The sequence below is a fragment of the Prunus avium genome, chromosome 1, assembly GCF_965620075.1.
Source record: "Prunus avium chromosome 1, drPruAviu1.hap1.1, whole genome shotgun sequence".
Taxonomy (NCBI): domain Eukaryota; kingdom Viridiplantae; phylum Streptophyta; class Magnoliopsida; order Rosales; family Rosaceae; genus Prunus; species Prunus avium.
In genome coordinates this window covers 15,587,378-15,595,435 of record NC_142284.1, presented here as the reverse complement: position 1 = coordinate 15,595,435, position 8,058 = coordinate 15,587,378, and positions in this window count along the sequence as shown.

The window sequence follows — 8,058 nt, the reverse complement described above, 5'->3', positions numbered from 1 at the left end:
TGTGCTGCCTAGTGGAACATTTAAAAAGGGATTTGGAAAGTCAGAACTGAGGCATTATCAGATTAAATGGCAGCAGGATTTAAGGAATAGTTTTATAAGTAGTTTTATAAACTTTAAATCTTTTTCAGAATTATATATATATATAAATACATTTATTTTAAGCCACCATAGGTACCCAAGGTTGCCTTCAGTATAATAAATGTTGCCTCGGAAATAAAGTTGCCTTCGGAATAATATTATGTTGCCTTCGGTTATAATGATGTCGACGGACATCCAGTTGCCTTCGGGTATGTCAGCATGCTTGACACAGCCCCACGAGTCTCGGGGACGCTCGAACCGTGTGGTGCTAGGATTGCGGATCAGGCCGACCAAGTGTCCCCTGAATTCTGCTAGGATTGCGGATCAGGCCGACCAAGTGTTCCCTGAATCTGCTAGGATTGCGGCTCGGGTGACTTGTGTTTCCCGAGGTCTGCTAGGATGTGTCACTTCGGTGGCACAAGTATGGAATTGACGGATTATATGGAATTGACGGAAAATAAAGGAATTGACGGATTATAAGGAATTGACGGATTACTAAATGGGTATACCTAGGTGGTAGATTTAAAGTGTTTTCAATGTTTTCAAAGACTTAATAATTGATCAAGTACATTGATTTCAGTACAATTACGAATAAAGAAATGTTATAGTTTCTTAACTGTTTTTACAGAGGGGTTAGTATGTTCTTACAAGGGGGCTAATTTGTTGAGGCCCAAAATGTTACGAGAAGCCCAAAGGTGTCTTAAGCCCAATATAACATACAATAATTGCTTCATGCTAACCCAAATTGTATTTTGGGAATTAATTCATTAATTAAATATACAAATAATGTACATGCCATGCCAAGCAAATAATACATTTTCTTATGCTAAACCATCCGACAAGCTTAAGTGGGCCCAAGCCACATATATGCCTGGGGCTTGCTGAGCGGGTTGTGGTGTGGATGGTTACAAGGATCCATGAGGCCCATTAAAGGTTCAAAAGAATGGAGATTTTGGGCTGCTTGGGAGCCCCAAAATCCAAGCCCATTTTCTTGAGCCCGTTGAATGGGTAAGCAGAGAACACAGCCAACCTTCCAGCATTAAAGCCAAAGCTGTCACGCGTTTTCCTCGAGCACTTAACCTACCAGCATTAAAGCCCATCTCTCACCATCTCAACAATCCCTATTAAAAGCCTTAGACCAACGGCTGCTCCTCCAACGCCTATAAAAGGAGGCCTTAACCAAGAAACCAGGGGGGCCGGCATGAGCAAGCATATTCTCATTGCTGCCGGAAAGCACCTAGCTTTAGCCATTCCAAACCCAGAAACAACAACGTTCTTGCTGTCATACCCTTGCTGCGTGCTCACCCCAAAACACCCCAAGCTTCAGCCATTCCAAACCCAGAAACAAGCCCTAGCTATCCCAAGCTTAGACATACCAAACCAAGCAGAGGCAAGCTTATCCTCCACTTTCCAGAAAACCCATTGCTGTAAACACACAAAGCCCAAGCCTTCCTCCATCATACTTATCTTCTTTTATAAACCACTCCAAGCTATAAACATCCTCCAAAAAACTATCTCAAGCCATCCCAAAACCAACCAACATAGAACAAGCCATAGTCTCACCGCTGGAAAACACTCAAGCTTAACCCAGAAACTATCATCTTCTTCTGCCGGCAACCAGAAACCATTTCAAGCCCTAAAATGTCTTTTACCCAGCATCCCATTTCAACTCAAGCAAACGCTCTCTCTTGCTAAACTCATGGAGACTTAGCTCCCACACCGCAAGCCTCTCATGCCAAGCTCTTCCATTTTAATTCATCGAAACGTGCTCTCATGCCAAGCTTGTATATTCTCTGTACAACATGAACTCTTTCTGGAGCCATCTCACACCGTTCCATGAGCTTCCGTATGTTTTCCACCAGCTGCTGTATGCCATCCCAGCTGCCATGAACTCCGTCTTCTTCGAACATCTCCTCCAGCACTACTCCACTACCTGCAACACATACTCCACTTCAAGAAAAGCACTTCCAATACAACAAAATCAAGCAAAATCATTCCAGAACTTGTTATACATCAAAACCTGCAAGGAGCCACTAAAGATGACCAGAATATTCCCTAAGAATCAGCATTCTTTCGGGATATTTTAGGGCCTAGTCCTCGAACCCAGGCAAAGGGGCAATGTCACTCTTTCTTTACAGCGGCCCAAATCCATCTAGAGCTGTTGTAACAAAAAGACCCCCACATAAATGGCGACTCTGCTGGGGACTAGGCAATTTTCTGTTTCAGTAGTTCCTCCATAATCACAAGCTTTATATGATCTTGTCAGACCACTACATGGAGCACCCATGTCACTGAGATGACGGGAACGCCAAAGCAAATTCCACAACCATCCCCAAATCCAAATGACTTGGGGGCTTCGTGCCAAGCAAATCTAAAGCAAAATCAAAGGAAAAGTTTCCAAGCTCAAGAGAAACAGAGCATACAAAAAAAATTCAGATGAAAAGTGAGCTCAACATCCATTCACCAACTGAGGGCTTCAGCCAACATGCAAGCCGCTAACCACCGCCGTCAACTGTGGAGGCTAACTTTGTTGATTCACCTCCATTTCCTCCTTGAAACACCATCAGCAAGCCTGGAGCATCCCCTCCATCCTTGGCACTTCCCCCCGCTATTGTGCAGCTCATACCTCTCTTCTGTATTTTTTCTCCTTGATTTTCTACGCTAGGAGAGGAATGTTTTTCTCTCTTGCTCCCTCTCCCGCTCTTGGATTCGGCAGGCCTAATCTCTTCGAATTGTTTTCTCTTACAAAACCTAAACAAATGGCCTCTCTTTTCTTCCGAGAAGACATGCATGCTTTAACCCACATGGGTTTGTTTTCTTACACAAAACACGACACAAACTCAAGCTATCATGCAATTAAGTATTAATATTTGTCAAGAAATATTCTATGCCCGTGAATATGCCCGTGAAAGACTCCCTGACTTTGTATGCCCATGCCGCTCATTCCCTCATAAAATATCAATTGATGGGCTCCCACATGCTCCCTGAAGGCCAACAGAAAAGAAAAGATAAGAAAATCTCTTCTTTCTACCTTTCAAGATTTCACAATAAAATATTATGCCATTACTTATATATATATATAACTTGCAAAAATGGCACGAGCATATGTGATCTGTTCAACTATTCATATACTCAACTTGGGCTTTGCAAATTGCATGCTCACATTAGTTGTCAGTAAGGCACCATCGGATAAATTTCTTTTCTTTCATATGCATATCATGCTTTATACCAACATATAGTGAAGTTGGACCATTCAACTTCTTTTATTTCTTGCTTTAATGATTTTATACTAAAGCACAATGTGTTGTCAGGCCAAACATGCAATCATGCCAACTATTTCTTGCATTATGTGGGCTGCTTTCGGCTGAAGAGATAATGAAAACCTCTTCTCTTTTGTGATTTAAAATAATATTTCTTTTACAACTCCTATTGCATGCTGCCATATGCCTTATTTTATATTGTAATAAAGATGGAAACCCGTCACCTTGCTGAACTTTAATAAAATCACTCAATAACTTTCCGCATGCTCAGTGCTCATAAACCGATGGCCATATTTTACTTATCTTCAAAAAATTGATCATCATCACTCTATATTTATACACTATGTTATGGATTTTCCAGGCACCAGTAAATCACTAGGCAATTAAGGCCCGCAGATGCGGATGCATTCGCCAACAAAAGGGCACTGCTAAATCACCAGCAACCAGGCTTACCTCACCGCGGTTAGCTCAGACCCCATGGCAGTTCCTACGCCACCAAGGTCGGCTCACATTCTATCGAGCTCTTGTCAATCCCTGCTTCATCACCATCACAGCTCTGCGAAGCTTGACACACGACAATCGTTGTCCCCTCCGCCCATTCTTCGACACCATAATCGACGAACATTTCTCAAAGCCTTCTATGGCATCCGTAAAGAACCCATCTCCAGCCAGAAGCACCTCGACACTTCCTTCATTCTCAAGGATTCCTGCGACTAATCCCCTCCCTTATCATCTCATCTTTCAATAGCCTGCAAACAAAGCCACACTGAAGACAAAAGAAATAGGACAAGCCTACAGAGCAACCCCTTCAAGTTCCAAAATCTGGAAATTCACACAACAAAACCAGAAGCACAACAAGTCATGCAAGAAATACATGCAGGAGAACGCGGAGAACACCAGGGAAGGAAAAAACTTTACCGGCAGTTGTTGAGCTCACAATGCTGTTGGCCTACGATGAAGAATGATACACACAACCTGGTGGAAAAGTGCCAAATCCATTACAAGACATGCGTACCCTTTGGCCCTTTCACACTTGATGGCTGGATTCGATTGGAATAATCCAACCACTTTCTTTCCATATTTGGGGGCTTGGCTTGATTTCAACTTGCCAAGATCACAACCACTCTCATTTTCTTTCATAATACCAATTTCCTCTTGCCGGCACCAATTTCCCCTTGCCGGCACCAATTTCCCCTTGCCAGCACCAACTTCCCGTTGCCAGCACCAACTTTCCCGTTGCCAGCACCAATTTCCCTCTTGCCGGCACCAATTTCCCCTTGCCAGCACCAACTTCCCACTTGCCAGCACCAACTTCCCCCTTGCCAGCACCAATTTCCCACTTGCCGGCACCAATTTCCCCTTGCCGGCACCAATTTCCCCTTGCCAGCACCAACTTCCCGTTGCCAGCACCAACTTTCCCGTTGCCAGCACCAATTTCCCTCTTGCCGGCACCAATTTCCCCTTGCCAGCACCAACTTCCCACTTGCCAGCACCAACTTCCCCCTTGCCAGCACCAATTTCCCACTTGCCGGCACCAATTTCCCCTTGCCAGCACCAACTTCCCACTTGCCGGCACCAATTTCCCCTTGCCAGCACCAATTTCCCTCTTGCCGGCACCAATTTCCCCTTGCCAGCACCAACTTCCCACTTGCCAGCACCAACTTCCCCCTTGCCAGCACCAATTTCCCACTTGCCGGCACCAATTTCTCCTTGCCAGCACCAACTTCCCACTTGCCGGCACCAATTTCCCTCTTGCCGGCACCAATTTCCCTTTGCCAGCACCAATTTCTCCTTGCCAGCACCAACTTCCCACTTGCCAGCACCAACTTCCCCCTTTCCAGCACCAACTTTTCTCCTTCCAGCACCAAAAGATTTACAACATGCCTTGCCCACATCAAGCAGTTCAAATTCTTCATAAGCCTTAATAATTTTCCCAATCAAGGTACAGGCAACCAAAATTCACTTTCATGCTATCAAACTCCTAGCAAATGAGACTTCTCATGCTTTGAAGCTTCTCAACAAGAGAATACGTTAGCCAAAATCAAGCGCCGGAAAGGTACTCATAAACAAAACGAGGCGCCGGAAGCATAAATTTTCCCAGTCAAGTCATGATTTTCCCAGTCAAGTCAAGGTGCAAGCGACCAACACTCACCTTCACGCTATCAAGTTCATAGCAAATTCACAGGGCATAATACCAATCCACATGCCAAGCAATTACATTTCATTAAGGTATTCCAAGCAATTTATGCCTTTCAAGAAAATTGAAAAATTCATGCTCTTACAACAATACCATTCAACATCATATTGTCACAACAATATTGCTCAAAATCATGCTTTAGAAATATCCAGATTAGCACTCAATGTCAAGATAAAGGAGATGCTCAATTCTCAAAATTCAAAGCAACATGCCAAGCAAGACAGATACGTGAAGCCATTCGTGGGGAGAATTCTTTACTGAGCACTAGAGGAAAGCCCAAATACCCAAATTATTGAAGTAATGGCGGTTGTCTGTTAAATTCTACAAGTTTCCAGCACCTAAAGCATAATTATGCAAATATCAGTTTTCTTCTTCGCCGAAGCACAAATGACCAACTCAAAGAAAAAAAAATCATGTCATAAAGTGATATGAAGATACAAATTTTCAAGGCAGATCATCAATAAATCAAGCAAGGCTATCATGCAAGGAACAAAATTTAAGCCAAGCAAAACAAAGATTGTCTTTTTCAACAAGCATATCAGCAAGATAAATACAACATGTCAAGCAAGGCTCTTGCTAATGAAGGTACCTGATCAAACTACAACCACAAGTCGCGAGTCAAGCTACAATCACAAGCTGCAAGTCAATCTATCCCATGCTAGGCTGGAAATAAGGAAATAATAATCTCTTATGCAAAGCACTTCCAAAACATGCAAGATACAGGCAGGCCTACCAAAACAAATTAATCAAGCTTCAAAGCAGATCATTTCCAAACCACGCTAGCCGAAGCTTGTATCAAGTGAACAAGCTCATTCGCTAAGATGATGTAAATCAAACAAAGAAACTAGAGTTGGATGAGCATTCGTAAGGGATACTTTGAATTTCTACAGATGAAAATGCACTTGGGGGCTGGGCAGCAAATACTTCCATGTCACCAAAACACCAACTCCGAAACTCCAAGCAAACCTACTAGCTATTATCACCAGGAACTCTACCACCACTTATAAGCCAAACACAGTCCCCATTAACCTTCATGCTTACCGCTGTTACCAATAATTGTTTTTTCAAAACCATTATTGAACACCATTGTGAAAAGCCAAGCCATTATACTTACCCCCATAACAAATGTAAAAGTCATCAATACTCACTGTCCTAGACATTCAAACGAAGTCATGCAAGTCGATCAGACAAGCCAAGCTAAGCCAAGCAAAAAATCAAGGAAACAAGAGTACGACATATCAAAGTAAATAATTGGGGTTATCATGCTATCCCCAATTCACTTGAAGAAATCATGTAAAGGCATTGAAGAACATGAGCATGCTCATACAAAAGCGAGAGCAATTTGAAAGAAGCCCAAAAAGAAGGGGGAATGGGTCTTGGATGTTGTTCTGGAGAAATTGGTCATCAAGCAAAGTGGTGATGCATGGAGAACAGTGCTCAATTCTTGCCTTCCAGTGCTTCACCTAATTGACACCAGACGTTCCATCCCGTATGTCATCAAACAAATTCAAGAATTACTGGGGGTATCTTGTGCTTTTGATCAAGCAGTTCAGCGCCTCTCAACGGCAGTAACAATGGTGGCTAAAGGTGTTCTGAAAGAGCATCTTATCCTCCTGACAAATAGCATAAACAACATGCAAGTTAATAGGCCGGCTCATCAATCAAGCAATTGACAAAATCGCATGGCATGATATCAATTCACATAGCATATACCATGCCCACGCATCAAGCTCGTAATTAAAGGAATGAACGAGGCCAATCCTCAATGCAAAAGCATGCCAAGCAAAACTTACACACAAGCTTTCCAACCATTCTAGCTGGGACACCTAACCCCTAAAATAACTCACAACCTTCCAAGCAAACTCAGTGACATAATCATAAATTCAGACAAGATGGGGAAGCAATTCTTGGCGATCCGAAGCAATTTCTGCAAAACACCAAAAACAATCCAAATTGTGAAACTCAGAAAATCAAAAAATTATCAACAAAAATGCAAAAGTAAAGAATCAGTGGCATGATCGTGAAGAAAAATCATGCTACCATTTCGACAAAGGTATAGCCCAAGCCACATCATGCAGTGATCAAAGCGAAAGTTTATATCATTTTCACAAATATCACAAGCACAACATACCAGGCATACAAGCAAAAGCCAAGCGTACACACCAATGCCAAGCATACATTTCAATTCTAAGCATGCAAGCCAATATCAAGCATACGAGTCATTGTCAAGAATGCAAGGCAATACAAAAGCCATAACCATGCTAAATCAAGCATCTCTAGTCCCTCAAGCAAATGAATCATGCAAGCTAAGCTCATCAGAGAAAATTCAACCAAGCATTATCCTCTATGTCAGGCCAACTCTTGGTAACTCCAGTCAGTGATCTCCAAAATTACAGTGCCTAGGAAAGTTCTTCAAGGCGAAACTTTCAGTGTCTAAGAAGATTGGGTTTTAAGCGGGACCATTGTGACCCCTCCAACCTTCCCGGAAAAGACCTGGCTGTGATTTCAGAAACTATTAACTGG